The sequence below is a fragment of the Podarcis pityusensis genome (assembly GCF_964106645.2).
Source record: "Podarcis pityusensis genome assembly, chromosome: 9".
NCBI classification, from domain to species: domain Eukaryota; kingdom Metazoa; phylum Chordata; class Lepidosauria; order Squamata; family Lacertidae; genus Podarcis; species Podarcis pityusensis.
Genome location: NC_138034.1, coordinates 2,977,942 through 2,997,490, shown reverse-complemented (window position 1 = coordinate 2,997,490; position 19,549 = coordinate 2,977,942). Strand labels below are relative to the sequence as shown.

The 19,549-nt window shown below is 41.9% G+C and overlaps 1 long non-coding RNA gene across 2 annotated transcripts; it reads right to left on the bottom strand.

Annotated features, from left to right (window-relative positions):
* Window positions 1–541: 541 nt before the first annotated feature.
* Window positions 542–4,897, bottom strand: LOC308485695. 2 transcript variants are annotated; one of them, XR_013990681.1, is made up of 3 exons: window positions 4,595–4,897; window positions 2,360–2,531; window positions 542–2,261 (listed from the first exon to the last, which is right to left on the bottom strand). It is a non-coding gene; the product is annotated as an uncharacterized lncRNA (long non-coding RNA). The 2 variants fall into 2 exon arrangements; XR_013990682.1 differs by lacking the exon at window positions 4,595–4,897 and adding an exon at window positions 2,643–2,787.
* Between the last annotated feature and the right edge of the window lie 14,652 nt (window positions 4,898–19,549).

Here is a 19,549-nt window from a genome sequence, read left to right as displayed (position 1 = left end):
GTTGCCTGGGATTGCAGACACAGTTGTCAGGCACAATGCACAACTAGCAGGCTGTATTTGGCTTGGTAAATCATAATGTATGCAGACCTAGCTTAGGACTGCAGCTCTAAAAACGGGTCTAGCTCACTCCTATCACGCTTTTCTGGGTCCCGTTGAAGATGGGGACTCATTTCCAAGTAAACATGCACACAGTTGTGCTGTACATTTCCTTTCTCCTCGGTTCCCCACCTCTTTCCAGCCCCTCTCCAGATTTAACACTTCCATTTACTTTGTCCTGTCATGGAGTAGTTTCAAGGCATTTGCTTTCGCATTCTTCTACCTCAGATTTCCAGAATTCCTAAAGTTTGCTTTAAACACTCAATTTCCTCAGACTATAGCTTTCAGTTTCTGTCACATATTCATGAAACTAATCATATGCAAGCATATAAAGAAACATAGTAAATGTATTAACAAGTATTACCATGAGGGAGTCTTTCCATTATTCTCATAAGATTGCATGCTTTTTAAAAAAATAATAATAATAATGCTGTTTTCCTTTCCCCAAAAGATATCCTGCTGTTACCTGTAATTTAATCTGAAAAAATCATTCACATTTGAAACTGTTCTGCACTTTAAGAACTCAAGGAAGGGCTTTCGGTGGAAATTGTACTTCAGTGCACATTCCAGTGTGCATTTGGCTGAATGGAAATGCTTATATCAAGAAAAACCCTTTTCCTTGTCCTTACTTATCTTAAAATGCAGAAGACGATACTGTCCAACTGTCCAGTTTCAAATATCCTTCCAACTGAAAATAGATGGATACAGTGATAGCAGGAACCAAGTTTTTATGTCATTAGCACGAGGGGTTTAATGAGTATGGTCATACCAGAGCATGGATTGTCTAAAGAGGTAAACACCACAATGAATAATGGAAAGTTTCAGCAAGAGAAAACTGCATAAGCAGATTACAAAATTTATTATGAAATTTATCTGATTATTGGGAAGACTGGTTGCCTAGAATATCAGGTGCAGTCAAACCACAAAAGACATCCAAAGTGAAATGTGGGCCGGGAGGGAGGGAATCATCTGTCTGTGCTCTAAGTATGAAGAGAATTGAGAAACAAGACTTTTTTTATCCTGCTGTTATCTCTCCTCATACATGTTTTGCAATCCTTTTTATCACTGTAAACACCAGCAAAGTCTGTGAAGAATTGTAGTGGGATGATGATGGCAGTGGTACACATTTACAAGTGTTAAAAACTTTTATCAGCTTTTCTGGATAAAATAATCAAAATTTTAATTTGAGTTTTAATATCAATCAATGCAGTCTTAGTTTCCCCTATCTGATATTACATTTGCTCTAATGTCTGGTGTTGCAACTAAAAAGGAAGACTATTAGCAGGGGTAGAATTATCACAGGAACATTTATTCTAAAATAGAAGCAGTCTCTCAAACTGTGTCTCAAAATCTGTGTTAAAAACAGGAATAATATTTGTTTATATCTCAAATTTTTGTTCAGAATAAATAAACTCACCAGCTTCCCATACTTACTGTGGAGACGTTGCTAACAGATAATATCTGAATTTTAGAATCCTTTTGATGCAATGCAAACAGAGAGAAGTTGTTGATCACAAAGGCTGGGTCAGGAATGAGTTTTACTCCTGTTAACTCAAATGCTTAACCATAGGATGTAACTGCCATGAGTTCATCTATATCTGTTCATGCTGTCACAAGGACCAATTTCTCCCTATTTGTACTGAAGCAACAGGATCCTAAAATTCATATATAGGTTACTCATATGGCCACAACGCTGTATCTTACAGCACATTTTAAAGCATGTCCACTCGCTATGTGCATCCAGGGAAATCTACCTTAGTATTCCACAAAAGCTTATGCTATAATAAATTTGTTTGCCTTCAGGTGGAATGGAAGTAAGCTTTTTTCCTGTTGGTCCCATACAAATAAAATATTGCACACATATCCTTAGTTAGTATGATACAATTACACAGTAAATATTCAAATCTTTCCCCTTCTGTTCTTTGCTTATACCATATTTTATGCAGGAGTTAAATCAATACACTCAAAATAGAGTACATCTGTTAAGATGAGGGCCACCTTTGCCTTCGCAGGAACTTCAAGTCCTCTTCAGCCATCAGTTTATCACAGTCTGGGCTTCTTTATATCAGCGACATTGGAGAAGAAATCCTACGCATAAACATCCAATGAACCAAAAAGTTCTTTGCAGCCTGTGAAAATCTCAGCTTCTTGAGGGTGCAAATTTCCTGCAATGGTGAGGAAGAAAATCAACCTTCTGCGTTTTTCTCCGCCACCGTGCCACCCCCGCCGCAACTTTCTTCTGACAAATTTCCCCATTGCTTACCTGAGAAGTGGGCCCTCCCGGCTCCCGCATCTTCGCCTTCCTCCTGTGCTCTTTCCCGGTGCAAGAGAACTTTCTGGTGGATCCGGCCTTCACTTTCTTTCCAGGAATCTTCCAAAAGTTTGCAAGCCATACAGAAGTGGGGTGTGGGTGTGTGATGCTCTCTACTGCTGATCTTCAAATTAATTGAACAAAGCAGAAAAGAAATCATCAGTTCACCTGCGGGGACACTGGAGGGCGCTAAAACAAAAAGCAAGTATACATTAAAACAAAACAAAAAACTCACCCAAAACCAAGCAGGCACTCTTGCAAACCTGCAGGAGAGCCCAAGAATCTGAGCCTCCTGGTAATGGCAGGTATTTACTGTTTCTCAAAGGAAAGTAAAATGGCTGTAAAACTTCTTTTTACAAATAGTTGTGCAGCTGAAGGTAGGGCTAGGACATGGTACTGCCACTGAAAGGAGCACCGCAGATTCTCCTTTCTCCCATACATAATATGAAACATCTGATGCGACTTTCGGGCAGGGCACTCCTCTTCATTGGCTGCCTCTTTTGGGGGTGGGGAGAGATTCTCAGCGCAACAGCACCATGTCATATGTTTTGTATTGCTGCACAATAAGGCTGCTGTTTTTGGTGGCAGCCAGGAGCCTTTCAGTTGTGGCCTGCAGAAGAAGCTAAGTGGGGCTGCATTAATAGCGCTTCTAAGATGCATCGCATTGATAGGATTGCAGGCGTTTTATAAAATGCACAAGGAAATGTTCTCGGCTGGCTGCTATGTGCTTTATAGTCTCAAGAACAGAAAGCAAAACAAACATGTCTTCATGCATGTATATTAACAATAACGTTTCTTATTAGGAAGAATATACACGATGGAGACAGTAAGAAATGCCTTTTGCGTCTTTAAAATGATGTTTATTTTAGATTCTTCTGTTACTGGTCATTTGGCTTTATTCTCAGAAGTATGCTATTTCATGTAAAATATTGGAAGAGGACTGTGAGAGGCTTTTGGCAGACTGTAGTTATACAGCCCCTAGGAAAATACAATCATCTTTGGTGGATATATAATGAGGTGGTTTCTTATTACATAATCGAGGAGACAATGTCTTTTATATGCATTTTGCTTCACTTTTCACACTAAATTTATCATAATAAGCATCTGCTTTGAATAAAGAGAGTTTTGTGATAATTCAACCATGACCTCTCTGGAAGCACAAATGATTTTGCTTCACTTTCTCAGACTGGATTATTCTTTTGAAATGTTCCCCCTTTACTTTATGATAATCACTGTGTTAACATGAACTGATTAATCCCATCAGCCAAACATTGATATTATGGCTCAAATGGACTTTCTTCAGAAAGCCTCTGGCGATGACACCACTGGTTTCATCACTGCAGCTAAAGAAATTCAGGGGTGTTTACACTGTCAGTCAGTTTGAAGGCTGAGCAGAAAACCATACGAAATAATATATGTGACATTCCTTTTCCTAATACATAAATGGGGAAGCCATTACCAAGAATGGGTTCCACATGGAACTGGACAAAAAAGTGCCTCAAAGCAGTGAGCCTGTGTAAGTGTTAGGCTGAAATCATGGGACGCGAATCCCATTAAACTCAGTAGGACTTTTCTTTGAATAGAGTTGCTTTTAAAACTTCTTATTACTTTAGTTCATGATGAATTGTTGACTTAAAGTCCAAGACTATCCCAATATGTTTTGGCAACTAAGACAGAAATTGAACTAGTTTCCTCTCTTTTACTAAAGAGCATCCCAAGGTAAAGGAACTTGCAATCTGTATATAACACTTCCAAATATTTTCATTGTTCTTTTTATAGTCTTACTTCAAACTTTTAGAAGCAGCCTTCTCAAACTTCCTATCTTTCCATTCATAAACAGAAGAAAATGAAAAGGAAATATATGACCCACGGCAATGAAGACACATTTCAGGGATTGTGACACAAAGCCCCTCAGCCTCTTATTAGCAAACCAAACACCGCCTTTGTTTTTTGTGCTGATGTTGGTTTTCACTGCTGTTTGAACGACCTTTTATTGTCTCTCTATTGTCGTGTAGCTGCCCTGCTCTCCTGCATTTAAGGCCACAACTTTTAGCTAGGCTTCCCAAACGTTGCCCGTGAAGTTTCTGCCACTGCTTAAATCAAACATTTTCCAAAGAGAAGGAATGTGTTACCATGCTTCTCGTTCTGATCCAAACAACCCATGTTAAGCCATGACTATAGACTTACGCTACAAGATCCAAGAGAGTTCGCTCTGACTGGGTTGATTAAAAGGCAAAGAGCAAGATGGATGGAGTCAGTTGTGATCCGCAGGCTTCAGCATCCCGCTGAGAGCCAGTCTCTGTCATTGTGCCGGCCTCTGGGTACCAGACTCGCCAGGGTCTTCTCAGCTCTAAAAGGAAAGTGGGCTTTGTTTGCCTTTAAGCATCTGCAAACTCTACTGACACATGATCTGCCCTCTCAGCAAGACCACTCATTAGACTGATTATCACTTCAAAGTTTTCATTATCATTCATCTCTAAAGGCAATTAGGAATGGGTGGCTTTGAGTATCAGACGCTAGGTGACACTATGTGACTCATCTTTATTGATTCTTTTGTGGCAAAAGACAGTGATTGAGATGATAGGATTGCAGCCTACCTGCCCCTTTGACTGGTAAAAGCTGAAGGAAAAAATGGTGTATAATTAACTGACAGTTAATATAGGTTCTGTTTAGTGTTCCAGGAACACAATAGGGCAGGTTGCCCAAAAGGAACAAAGTAATGAAAACTCCTTTGACAAGTTAAACTCTAAAGCCAACTGTGTAATTATCTGACAGTTTTAAAAGACAGGGGCTAAAGAAGGCTGTCTTTCGTATTAATGAGACCCAAAGAATTCCTGGGTGTGGATAATAAGGAGTCACAAACAATAACAAGAACAGTTAAAGGGTGTGTGTGTGTTTCTCTAAGCGCGTAGTTTAGGGACCATTTTCCTAAGAGGATGTTTGAAAAGAGAATGTAAATGCGATTGAGAAATGAATTTAAATTATTTTTGGGACTCTGTTCTAACCTTGTTTAAGTAGTTATACCTTTAGATACAGCATCATCATGATCCTACCAGACAGACAGGTTTTATCAGTTCTAGGTTACAGGCAAAACAGTCACAAACCGAGACATTTCTGTTCCCTTAAAAATTTCTAGCATCACAACAACAAACACCTAAAAGTCAAGCCCAAGTACAAATGAGATACCTTTGCAAGAGCAAAGGACTGATCCTGCAGTTCACAAGGCCTAAGGAGACTTTATCTAACTTACAAGTTTTTGCACAACCACTTTGTGAGATAGAAACATTTTCTCCGACGTGACTTACCATGTGAGATTATCACACTATAGACGTGCAGTGGTCGGTCCAAGCACAGACAAAACTTAAGGTTTCAGTGACATTACTATCAGGCTTAACAGCAGGCGCAAAAGGCAACCAACTTTAAAAGCCATGCCTTTTTTCTTCCATATGGCATCGTAACTAGATTTATTATTATTAATCACCTTTATTATTATTAATTACCTGCCCTTTACCAGCGCAGATCCCAGAGTGGATTGCAACTATTAAAATTCAGTACTAAAAAGAGTTTAAACAAATTACACTCACAGAAAATGGACAGGTCTTGAAAATACACATTTCAGGGTAATGTGTGTCCAGGGTAAAAGAGATGCATCTTCAGCACTTACCAAAATCTGTATGGTGAAGGCACCAGATGCTCCAGGGTCCTCAATTTATGGAATCCCTCCCTGGCTGTTGTTTCCCCCCAATAGCTTACCCTTACCTTGGCTGCTTCTGTAGGAGGATTCTACCAGCTGAAGAAGTTAGGGTTCTGCCTAAGTGCAGAACCTTACATTTGCTGCTATTGAAATTCATTTTGTTAGTTTGGGCCCAGTTCTCCAATCTGTTAAGGTCATCTTGAATCCTGATTCTGCCTTCTGCTGCATTAGCTACCCCTCCCAGATTGGTGTCACAGTGCACACACACCATTTGAATAGCAATGGTCATCAATGGGGGGGGCAGCCCCCTCAAATATTTTATTGGGGAGGGTGAAGAGACCCCTCAGCCTCTAGGTCCAGGAGTTGGTTCCTATGAAAAAGAGCACAGGCTTCGTAGGGAATGGTTTTGCTCACTGATTCCCAACTTAATTCCATAGTTTCACTCATGGATAGAAAACTCTTCAGAGTAGCTCAACACATTTTGGAGTAGAACGCGCCTTCAGGTGCTTGAATTGTAATGGTAATATCATCTTAAAGGTAAAGGTAAAGGACCTCTGACAGGTGCAGTTGCGGACGACTCTGGGGTTGCGGCGCTCACCTCACTTTACTGGCCAAGGGAGCCAGCATTTGTCCGCAGACAGTTTTTCCGGGTCATGTGGCCAGCATAACTAAGCCACTTCTGGCGAAACCAGAGCAGTGCATGGAAACGCCATTTTCCTTCGCTCCAGACCTTTTTATCTACTTGCACTTTGATGTGCTTTCAAACTGCTAGGTTGGCAGGAGCAGGGACAGAGCAATGGGAGCTCACCCCGTTGCTGGGATTCAAACCGCAGACCTTCCAATCGGCAAGCCCAAGGCTCTATGGTTTACACCACAGCGTTAATAAACAATTCCTCTACAACCTTTTCAAGCTGGTTCTTGAGTTGCTTATATTTTAAGAACAAGGCATTTTTAATTTTAAGAATTTCTGAAGCTCCTGAAGAAGGGGTATTGTTTTATTCCAAAGCACTTTGACCTGCTTGTGAAGAGTTTTGCATCAAGGAATACTGGAACTGTTATAGTTATTGTATTTGAGGTGTCTCTCCCCACCCCCACCCCTTTATTTTATTTTATTTATTTCCTTATGCTCAATTCACATAACATTTTTTTTTTTTTTGATGTGTAAGTAATTGAAATGAGCAGATAATCCGATGCTCTGCAAAATTACCATGCAACAAATGCTTTGGTAATGAATCTCCTGACATCACCAGGATGCGCAGCAGTGAGTTCTGCTGCTGCTTTCCCCAGCTGTCTTTTGCGTCTTAATCTGAGCTAAACAAATTATAGGTAAAAGGCTTTAATTGGAGTGTTGTTCACTGAGGCACTCAACACTGGATCAATTAACGAACAAGATAAGTATAGTAAACAAAGATAACATTTTGTTTAGATGGGATGTTGCCGATTACAGACTCTCCAGAAACAGCCTGCACAGGATCACAATTAAATAGCATTATCTTTCAAAGTGACCGGTATATTTTGTTTACCTGTTAGGCCTGCTTATAAATCCTCACTGACAGATGCTGATGTTCTTTTATTTTAAAATGGACCAACTTGTGCTTCCTCCCTCCTTTGACACAGTGCCCATCATGACTTTGAAGATGCAAAGAGTGAAAGTAGAAGATTTGTAGGCAGACTTTAAATCCACTGGTGGCAAAGGGAAAAATACCTGGGCTAGCTTAAGACCAAAGACTCACCTACGGTAATTCAGCATCCCTTTCCATGGTGGCCAAATCCTTCTGCTCTTGCTTGCTCACAGCAACTGGCGGGTTTCACATAGCCATTAGGACGGGTTTCACATAGCCATGAGGACGACATAGTCTCTAGTTTACACAAATTTAAGGAGGATAAAGCTATCTCCACATCTTGTGGGAGCAAATTCCTCAGACTAAGTATGCACTGTGTGAAGTGCTTTATTTTATCTGTTCCAAATCACCAGTAATCTCTTCTGCATCCTAAATCATCCCCACCACCACTGACTCCAAACTCTTATTCACAAAATTGACTTTTTGATCTCAAGATAACCAGATGACATTGCTTGAATCACTTTATGGCTTCCCAGCGGCTTGTGCCTTCTGTCTTCTGAAGCATTATCTTGGTTTTTCCTATAGTTAATTAATTAACATAGGAAGGTTCCCCCCTTACTCTCTCCCATCAGAATTTTTGCCTGCTTCAGAAATATGTGTTTAAAATGAATACTTCCTTTCATCAGAATTAATTCTGCTTTTGGTCATGTATTTCTGTTCAAAGCAAGAATGCTGGATAAATAGGAATGCAACTTGCAACACCAGCACTGATTTCTCAGATGACCTTATCAAATACTCTCAGCCCCTATTCTGCACCAAGAGAAAGAGCTGAACTTGTTTCATTTGCTGGAGCCACCCAAAGCTTATATACAGGTAAATTAAATCCAAATAGATTCCTACTTAGGGTGGTTTCTGATCTACGAGAACGCAGCATGTTTTAGCTATACTGACTATACAGCTATACAGACCAGGGGCACTGTTGAGGGGGTGCCCTGGATCTTTCACAGTGGACCCTAAATCACCTGACCTTTCCGCCCTTTTACTTTAAACTTTTTAAAAGTTTTGCTTATAATAAGGTTACCAGATGTCCCCGTTTCCCGGGGACAGCCCCCAGATTTACAAATCAGTCCCCTGACAAAATCCATCTATTTAGTAGGAAGTTGAAAAGTGTCCCCGGATTCATTGAAAAAAATCTGGCAACCTTAGCTTATAAGGCAGCTGTGCCCACTGCAAAGTACAGTGCTAGCTGTAGACTAGGCTTCCTGTGCTGACAACATTCGTGAAACAATTGCTCTTAAGGTCACAGATACATAGCTGGCATATTGTCTGGTTTGGCCCTGACAGACAGCTTTTGACATCTGAGATGTACTGGCATGTTTTTGAAGACACAACACATTCCTGTGACTGTGCTTTGTTTTAACTGTTTTTAACACTGAACAGTTTTATAACTGCTTTAGTGTTACTGTAGAATGTCTTCCTTTTATTCATTTTTTGAAACAAAAATATAAATATTTGATGATGATGATGATGATGATGATGAATAACCTGCCCATCTGGGTAGCTTCCAGCAAAGTATTAAAATACAATAATTCGTCAAATATGAAAAGCTTCCCTAAACAGGGCTTCCTTCAGATGTCTTCTAAAAGTCAGATAGTTGTTTATATCTTTGACATCTGATGGGAGGGCATTCCACTTTTCAATCTGGTAAATTGGTTTCCATTTTTTTCAGTTTTGCAATAATAAGTAATAATACCTTTGGCCATGTGGGATTTGACAAACTCAGCTCTGAAAATAGCATGATGATTGAAGTCTGCTAGTGTGTACAAATATACTTTTAATTAAAATGATTGATGGCTTTTGAATGTGGAAGGAAAATCTAGCCAACCCATATTCCCCCCCCCCAATGGACTGTGTTAGTTGTTTATTTAAATGTTTAAACCATCCTATAGTACAAATGGAGTCATCTTCAAATTGGTTCAAAGTGTTTACAGCTATTGGAAACTTCACCGGTGGCAGGAGGGCTTTTTATGGAGCCAGGGCCGGCCCACTCATTAGGCGGAGTGAAGTAGCCCGCCTCAGGTGGTGGAATCCCACAGGGCAGTTCCTCCATGGGTGCCACACCCAACTGCCCCGCCACTGCCACCGGGGTCCCATGTGGCTTCTGGCAAAATCTCACAGGACTCTCGCAAAATCTCGCCGGAAGCTGCAGTGACCCTGATAAGTGAGGCTTCAGCGGGGAGTACGGGGGACCATTTGCCCATTTTGCCTCTGGTGGCGAAATGGGTTGGGCTGCCCTTGCATGGGGTAGTCTTGGGTTTCCCATTCCCATGTGCTTTATTATAACAAACTCTAATAATCCATCTCTGCTTCTGTACAATCTGATCCTAAGATCCTCCCAATACATTTTGGTCCCCGAGGCATAGAATTCAAATGCCACACACACACACACACACACACACACACACACACACACATTTCCACTAATTACATGGGGTGAATCCATTGCCACACAAACAGAACTCTTGCTTCTGCACTTCCATTAATTTCAGTGAGTCAAAACTCATTGGGCTCTGTAGATCAGGTCTGCTTGAACTACTAATTCTTCTGAGAGCGTTTATCTGCAAATATAACAGAAAGAAAGAAAAACAAAAACATTTCCAGCTGGCACTGACAGGAAAAAATTTACATCAACCCTACTTTAAATTTATAAATCAGTATAAGCAATCCATATGTCCAAAATAGGTATCTATGTAAATGAGACTGATGATTCTAAGCCATCTGTTTAAATCCAGAAACAGCAATAAAGTCTTCATGCCAGTGAGTATTAGTAGATGGCTTCTTCCTGCCATAGTCCCAGTTTGGCCAGATACACAAAGATTGGTGAACATTTCAATAATGAATTTTTGAAAGACAGACTAGGAAAGATGCAACTGATCTTCTGTCATTTTCATGATTACTTGCAGAAGTAAGAAATGTTTGGTTGATTCAGACACATGGACCTCCTGTGGCAGACAAAATTCCCAGCATGGCAGATTTTTAAAATAGGAAAGATCAAGTAGTATTGCCTCACATTTGTTTTTGGAATGCTACAGGTGATAAATAAACCACATTTTGCTGACTATTTGCAGTAGCTACATGGTGTGAATCTTTGTGGGGATATGTCCCAATTAATTATTCTCTTTGGCCCATTTCTAATAGTGCCAAATGCCATATGGAACCATTAAAATATTAATTTACATTTACTATTGTAGGGAAATTTGCTGTGATATTGTGCAATTACTCAACTTATAGATAAGGCTAAATGGACCATAATTGAAACCACCTTTGAAGATGGTTAATGTTTCAGTCTTTGGTTTTAAAAGCGCTACCGTTCCAGAGAACTGTGAAAACTCTGAGTGGGCAGGGGATGGTGGAGAGGAAAATTAAATACTAACCCCAAAATTTGGGATCTGTAGCATAGGTGGGTGGAGATGAGAAAGGCCTTTCTCTGAAACCCTGGAGAAGATTAATCTTTTTTATTTATTTTTGGGTTCATCATCAGATCTCAGGGCGGTTCTTCCAAATACTGTTCCAAATGTCCTCAGACAAGCTCATTAAGCTCTTATCTTACATTAATATATAAATTCTTTCAATTTATATCGCCTTCCTTCCAAATCAACTGGTAAACTGGTATACATAGAAATGTTTCTCTGATTTCTTAACTATACAGTGGTACCTTGGTTTGCATACGTCTTGGTTTGCATATGTTTTGGATTAAAAACCTGTCAAACCTGGAAGTGCGTGTCCTGGTTTGCAACCTTTTTTTGGTTGTTAGACCCTTTTGCATCTCCTGTTTAGTCTTCCTTAAAGCTCTTGTGCCCCTCTCTGCTCATACATTGTTAAGTAAGTTTAAAAACTTTACTTACTAAAGCCAAAGGTCTGGTTCATGTGTTATTCCAGGCAGGAGTAAGGAGAACACAGGTAGATTACTCTTGGTTGCAAAATACAGCATATAGTTTCAAGCATGTGGTCTAAAGTTTGAGCAAGTTCAGGCACATCTGTCCTGGTGGATTACATGGAGAGAAGAGAAAGGAGCAGAAACAGCTTCACTTCCTCCATCCCGGCGGTAATGGGGCATGACCTAGCTGAGTCTAGGAACAGACGTCTCTGGTCTTAACCCCTTCATGTACTAACTAGCACTTATGCATAGTTATAATTGACTGCAATTTCCCACACACGTCTCCATTCCTACTTCCTATGCTGTGGCCACCTTCTTGCCCTGCCCTGGCCAGAGGGCAAACAGCAGTGACTGCTACTGAGAAGGAGAGAACTGGCACATGAGGAAACATGGCTTCTACACATAACTGCCATTACTACTTGCCTGCTGACACTACTGCTAGCAGTGACCATCATGGCATTGTCAAGATACAAAACAGGTGAACGAGCAACGGTGGCTGCTGCTTCCCTCCAACACCCTGGCTCACCTGCTCACTTGCCTGGGTGGCAGACTTTGCAAAGATGCAGCTGATGTTTCTTGGTCATCTTTCTTTGTCCTTTTGGTAGCAATGCCTGGTGCTTCTGGTGGATAAGCAAGAATGGGCAAGCAGCTGCTACTGCCTACCCTCCACTACTCTGGGACAAAGGGAAGGAAGAAGAGGTGCTGCCGTTGCTGCCACAGGCGGCAGCACATATGTCAAATGATAGACAGAGAAGGGGGTCAAGGGCCCAATCCCCCAGCGGAACCTAACAGCAGTACAGGGTGGGGGCCAGTCATCCGCTGCTGCTGCCAGCCAGAAACAAGGCCCAGTGGGCCTTCCCAGGCTCTCAGCAAATGCTTGAGGACATCAGCTCTGTCGCTGTATTTCATGCAAATCATGACCACAACTGGGGCAAAGTTAAGCACTTTTTAATCCTGCGGCTTTCAAGAGCAGACTTGTCTCCCCCTGAAATCAAAGGCACCTAAGGCTGCTTAATTAATTTTCCTTTAGATGGTGAGAAAATGAATCTTACACGTTTGGCTTAAGCCAGCATTTCCAGAGCAGCATTTCTGATTCTAAGCTTACATGTGTGTTCCGTTAATAGGCATAATCTTGCTGTAATGTGTCCTTTTGTTTTAAAGAGCTTCACCTTTAGCCATCCATTGCATAACACAAGAGGATGCTGTTTCAGTTTGGGAGCTGCAAGTCCAAGGGTCTGTGACCTTGGTGCCTTTGGGGTGGACTGAGCCCAATCAGGAAAGGCTGCCACCCCCAGCTCCTGCCACCCCACCTTCTAAGCATCTGTGGGTGCTCAAACAGCAATTTCCTCCTCCGTAATCTGGCAATTACAATGTAGTCATGGAGTTGTCTTTCTCCATCTCTCTCCCCCCTACCCCTCCCTTGATCTCGGTGCCTTTTCCAGCTTTAAGTTGTTAGAAGTCTGGCTTCTTTAGTCTGAGGGCAGAAAGATACTGATAATTTTTCTTTTGATCTGTTATTGGGGAAAACAACTCCACCAGGAAAAAAAGATACAGGGAACCGTGTGTGCAAGAGGACAGAGAGGCGTTCCATACTTAGAGTTCCATACTTAGAGCTGAACTCAGTTCCCATTTCAGTGATCAAGCAGCAGCGTGAAACTTAATTAAACTGACATGTCTAAGTGCAAATAATTGCAGTGATTTTTCTTTCATTTTTTGCCTTTCCTTGAAGCATTGCTTCTATTGCTCTGAGTGAGAGGAAAGCAATGTTGACTTCCCTATTTCAGGACTGCACTTGTCAAAATGACTGAATTGTTAACTTTAGTTTTTAAATGCAGGATCATCACCACACACTAGTATTATCTATCCATTTGCTAGCATTCTGATATTGTCTCCACAGTTCCATCACACTATCATGCAGCCAAGAAACTGAACTCAAGAGCCGCCAAACAACTTCACAACTAAGCAGTGTTGCTCCTTCAGCTCTGACAGTGAAAACATAATGTGTGTGACCCAGCCCAAGAAACCTCAGTCTTAGCCACCCTTAAAGCTAGATATATACTTTGACAGGAAAAAAATTAAGAATGCCTTTGTGCAGCCCCCACTGGAAGATTTGTAGTGCCACATCACAATCCTGGATGTGCATGAAGTCAGGGGAGGGGAGGGCACTGGCGGAGGAACAGGGGGGTGGGGGGAGCGCATTGCCCCCGGCACCATTGGGGAGGGGGGTACCACCGCGGCTGCACCCCCCGGACATGTGCTGCGCACCCCCCACCGTGCCAGGCGCCACGCCTGAAGGATGCATGCCACACCCCTGGGACGCGCACCAGCTGCGCCCCCGCCTGCTTTCTGCCCCCAGTGACGGAGCATGCAGCTTCACCACAAGGGAGGGGAGCAAAAGTGAAGGGAGCTTGCACAACAGCCATTGCATAGCATAGGAACAAGAAGAGAGGGGCTCAGAGGTTTCAGTGGTGGCATAAAACAATGGCAGAAGTTTGAGGGAGGGATGGAGGAAATGGAGAGGAAAATGTTGATTTAAAGAACAGCAGAGGTTTGAGTGCAGTACCTTAATTCTATGAAGGAACCATGGAACATCTGAGAACTCTGCATCTCTCACATGAGGCAGCTGAGGAGCAGAAGAGAGAGAGAAGTTTGAGTACAATGAGAAGGGAGAAATGCTGAAAGGAGGAAAAGTGGCTGCTTTAAACAATGGCAGAAGTTTCAATAAAGTAGGAGTGGAGAGACAATGAAAGAAAAAATGTGGTTTTGAGCAACGACAGAGGTTTGTCCACTAAAAAGGTAAAGGTAAAGGACCCCTGGACTGTTAAGTCCAGTCAAAGGCGACTATGGGGTTGCGGCGCTCATCTCGCTTTACTGGCTGAGGGAGCCAGCGTTTGTCCACTGATAGCTTTCTGGGTCTAAACCGCTTCTGGAGCAACAGAACACCATGACGGAAACCAGACTGCAAAGAAACACCGTTTAGCTTCCTGCCGCAGCGGTACCTATTTATCTACTTGCACTGGCATGCTTTCAAACTGCTGGGTTGGCAGGAGCTGGGACAGAGCAACGGGAGCTCACCCCATTGCGTTGATTCGAACCGCAGACCTTCTGATCAGCAAGCCCAAGAGGCTCAGTGGTTTAGACCACAGTGCCACCCCACCCCTTTGTCTACTACCAAAGCAAGACTATGGTCCAGCACATCCATTGCCACACCTGCAGATGTAAAGGAGTAGAGCTGTATGTTATCAGCATATTGCTGACAACATACTCCAAACTTCAGACACCCCCACTCAGCAGTTTCATGTAGATATTAAACAGCAATTGAACCCTGAGGAACTCCACATTGAAGACTCCAAAGGGCTGAATAGCATTCCCCAAGCATCACCCTCTTGAAACAACCATCCAAGGAGGACCAGAACCACTGTAAAGCCAAAACGTCTCTCTCTGGTCTATCTGAACTAAATATGATAGTGGGCGCTCACAGTGCTCAGCTGCTTTAAGACCAGAAGAAGAAGAAGAAAAAGCCATACACTGTTTCAGAAGCCTTGTGGCCCCTGTTTCTGACAACATGCTTGGGTTCAATACCTTAAAACAAGAGTTTGCACAGTGTTTTATTAAATTAGCAGCTACAGCAACAAGTAGTTTTCTGCAGGAGTGACTGGAAGTGTCTCAAAATTACTAGAATCACCAGGTGTCTTTGGTGTCTTGCTTCTCAGAAAAATTTGGAAGTATATTTTGCCACAAACAGTGGCAAATAGTCAGACTCCATAATAAAGTTGGCACCATTAGTCTTCTCAGTTGTGGACTGAAGCATAGCACAAGATGTAAGGTGTACAGTTGATGGTTCATACACAGAGATATAAAGTATGTCATATCTTTATTTCTTACCACTTGGAAACAACTTTGACTTGAAATTTTGGGTAAATATCTCACATAATATTGATTAAAGTTCAGTGGCGTCACCAGGGCCCCAGTTGAATGACTTTGAGAGCCAGCCCCTGCCTGTGAATTGCCAATTGGACATTCCTGCCACACCTAATCATATCAGCCATCAGAAATATTATCACTAAACAAGTATTTATATACCAGTCTTCCCAGCTGGCTAACTGCAGCCTGCCCAGGCACTTTAATTTGCTGCTGCTGCTGCTCTGTTTCCACCCACCTAATTCTGGGACAGGCATCTCTCTTGATCTACGTTGTCCTTGGTGCAAAGAGGACAGAGGAAAGGAAGGTGCACAAGGAATTATTAGCACCAAATGCCACTGGGGCAACAACTATTTTTTCAGCTGTCAGCATGGAGAAACTGGCGCCACTGAGCTGACCACCAAGCCTTAAAGCTCCTGGCAGCTAAATTTCTCTGTTTATGAATTGGTAGTATGTTGAAGCACAATTTTAAGATAACGAAAAATAAGATTAAAATAAAGTCAGCACACCAAAGTAATTCCACATGGGAAAGTTCATTGCTGATTACTGGGTCTGGAACACATGCAAGGCAGATGAAATGCAGCTTCCCCAGCAGAGGCTACTGGCAGATGGAACTCTTTTATCTTTGCCAGGGAGATAAACATGCATGCTTGGTTGGTAGTCATTATTTACAACAGCAAATTAAATCAGTTTTAACACTTAGAGATTCATGTAAAGCACATATTATCGGGTAATTGTTTGAAGCTCTCCTTGGTTTTCCGTTTGGAAGCTTGGGTTGTTTTCTGGAGCAGTTTTTATGCATTTGCTTGACTTGCTTGATGATGACTTTCATCAGAATTTGCTTGGAGTTTCTTCATCATGCCAAGCGATCCATTGTTTGAGACGCTTTCTGGTACATTTGACAGCGTGTTCTGTTTCTGTACCTCAAAGAAGATGGCTCTTTTTCAAGCCAGCAGTATCTATACGTTGATTCAGAACCTCCCGTTCCCTGATGAAGTACAGTAAGGGAACGGTGGTGCTTAAGGCCGTGCCGGATTACCAAATAGGCAAAGTAGGCGCTGGCTTATGAACCCCACACCTTTTAGGGGCCTCACAACAATGGATCAAAATAATATTGATCTGACCTTGAAAGAAAATTACAATCCAGCTTTCTTCTTTCAATTTTATCCTACTAGAACGCATGCCCGAGGGAGCCCCTGAGATTTCGTCTGCCTAGGGGCTTTCACAGAGTTTAATACAGCACTGACTTTGGGGCAGATATTTAGGGGTCCCATTCAGCAGAAGGAGCTGGAGGGAGTCCAAATGCAGCAGAGCTGTCTCACCCCATGTTAAGTTGTGGGTGAACATATCAGACGACGCAGCGATTCTTCAAACAGCTCTTGTTTATTCACAGGCCAGAACAGAACTGAACTGAAGGGCTCAGTCAGCCTACTTATATAGAGCTCCAGTACAATGTAACTGTAACAATTTTCTAAAACTATCCAATCACTGAACGTCACTTTCGATCCCTTATTTGCATAACTATCTACAGTATCCCCCTGCTGGCCCAGGGTGAGAACTTTAGTACATAACACCCCAGGTTCAAATACATGAAGTAACATGTATTTGCATAAAAGGGAGTAGGTTTCGCTGCTGCCACCCCTGACCAGGAAGACCAAGTCTTGCAGCACTACTTCGTATTCTGATGCCTGCTAAAATAATTCTGCTCTGTGTTGCATCTCCATCTGAGGTTAAAATGGTGAGGAGGGTTGACAGGGCCCGCTCAACAGTGATGTTGAGGCTCTGAGACTCCTTCCATGGGAGGCCCATTTGGGACCCTGACTCTACTGTTAAAAAGTTGGTGAGGTTCTCTTAAGGTAAGTTTATGTTACTTGACTCAGCTTCTGAAAGTTTTAACTACAGTTTGATTTGGCGATGGGGTTGAGTGTTTTGTTTGGTTGTTTTGTTGGATGTTGCAGTTTTGTATTTTCTTGTCTGAAACCTTCCTTTGGAGGCCAAAAAAGTGCCATATAAATGCTGGCATGCAAACTAATGGCATTGCAACCAAGTTTTGCTCTAACTGGGCTTAATTATAATTATAATGAAACCAGCGCCTCTCCTTGTCAGTGACCCTCATCCTGCAGCCTCAGTGCTTGCCCAGTGTCTGGCCATGGTAAGGAACTGGAGCTTGATGCACTGGCAGGGATATTGCCCAGCAGGGCTGCCCTGTTGGGCAAAAGGGAATGAGCAGATCAGGGCAAGGTGCCAGGCCAAAGGGCCAGGTTGCAGGCTCACGCTGCACTCCTCCTGAGAGGCTTGGCTGCCCCTGGGTTTTTGGGGACCCTTCCTACCTCTCCTGTTGTGTGTTGGCAGCCTGGACAAGAACCAGGGCATCTCCAGCACATAAAAGGCAACCTGTCTAGGGCTGGTCCTGTAGCCCTGCGCTCCTGACCTCTACGACGGGTTCATAGGGCAGGGCAGCAACAAATATTTTATTTGTTTGTTCACTGTACCAAATGTTTTCAGGGCAGGCCACAGAAATACCAAGAATCATACAAAGACAAACACACACAATGGAACAACAGGGCACAATGCTGCCATTCAAGTGTTCAACTGTTTAGAGAACCAGTTGTGTGCATAGCCATAAAGTAGGGTTGCTACATGTCTGGAACTTCCCAGACATATCCGGAATACTGCAGTCTCAGAATCAGTGTTAATTTTCCAAATTATTACAAATCAAACCAAATTACTTTAATACAATTTCTTAAAATCAGGTTTCCCGCTCCTGTTGCAAACAACTTTTCTGTCCTGATTTTCACTGTTTGAAATATGGCAACCCTACTATGGAGCCAAAAACTGGAGTCCCAGGTTTCCTGGAAGGGGGTTTGAACAAGGTTTTAATAGAAGAAGAATACCCCCCAACACTGAACCCAGGTGATGAGCCACAGTTACCCCAGGACCCATGGCTGTTTGCTGGGGCCAAGTCTCCATCACCATGAATTCATTGGCTCCTTCTGTAGGTGGATGTCATCACTAGCAAAATCCCTGGTTGGTGGGCAGTGGGAGAGTTTTCATGAGCACTATGACCATGTGTGCCATTTTGCGTTTGTGTGTTTTTCCTTGCCGGGCTGAGCACAGATTGGGTGTGGCATCTGTTATGCCAGTGTATCTGGTCCTGGCAAAATGAGCGTTCAGGATTCCTCTGTTTATATAACTACCGTATGCAGAAAATGTATCATTTGAGAAACCCAGAGTATCCTTTCAAAAAAAATGCTAGACCTAGCGGCAAAGACTTCGGACATGCAGTAGGATATAAAACTATTCCTAATCAGAAATGATGCTTTGTTCACGTAGAGAAAGAAAGACAAACGGGATATTTGAGGTTTAAGTTTTCTAAGAATGACCAGGATCTGGTTATAATGTATAAAATGAAGCAAATATTGAATAATTGAGCTAAATCAAGGTTATATTAGATGGGAAGAACTGCAGTAATAAAAATTAATATCCTACATTTAAATAAAATGATGAAATATGATCTTGTGTGTTGCTTACCCCCAGAAGGTGTGCCTAGGATTGCTGCCTTAATTAAATGAAAAGTAGCATGCAGAATTATTATCTTAATTGGCTTTGTGTTTAAGGAGAGAGAAAAAAATTTAAGGAATGTAGGATTCAATAAATGACAAGAAATCTAACAAGTTTGAAACAATTCAGAAGCATACAGACTTCTTTATTAAAAGTGTATGGACCTTTGATAACTATACAATCTGGAATTTATTTTATTCTATTTATTTATAAATTGTATATAACCCTTAATATAAAAAGAAACATCTAAGCAGACTTTTTAATAAAAAGAAGAAATAATATAAATTCATATAAAAATAAAACAATGGAATAAAACTTTTTTACAAACCTAAATAAAAAGAGGACAAAAACTACATACCATAAACAAAAATCACCAAACAAAAAGAGAGACATTTCAACCTCAGGAATCCGTGTTGAGGAAAACTTGAGAGAATAGATGTCATTAAGAGACTCTGTCTCTCAAGCCC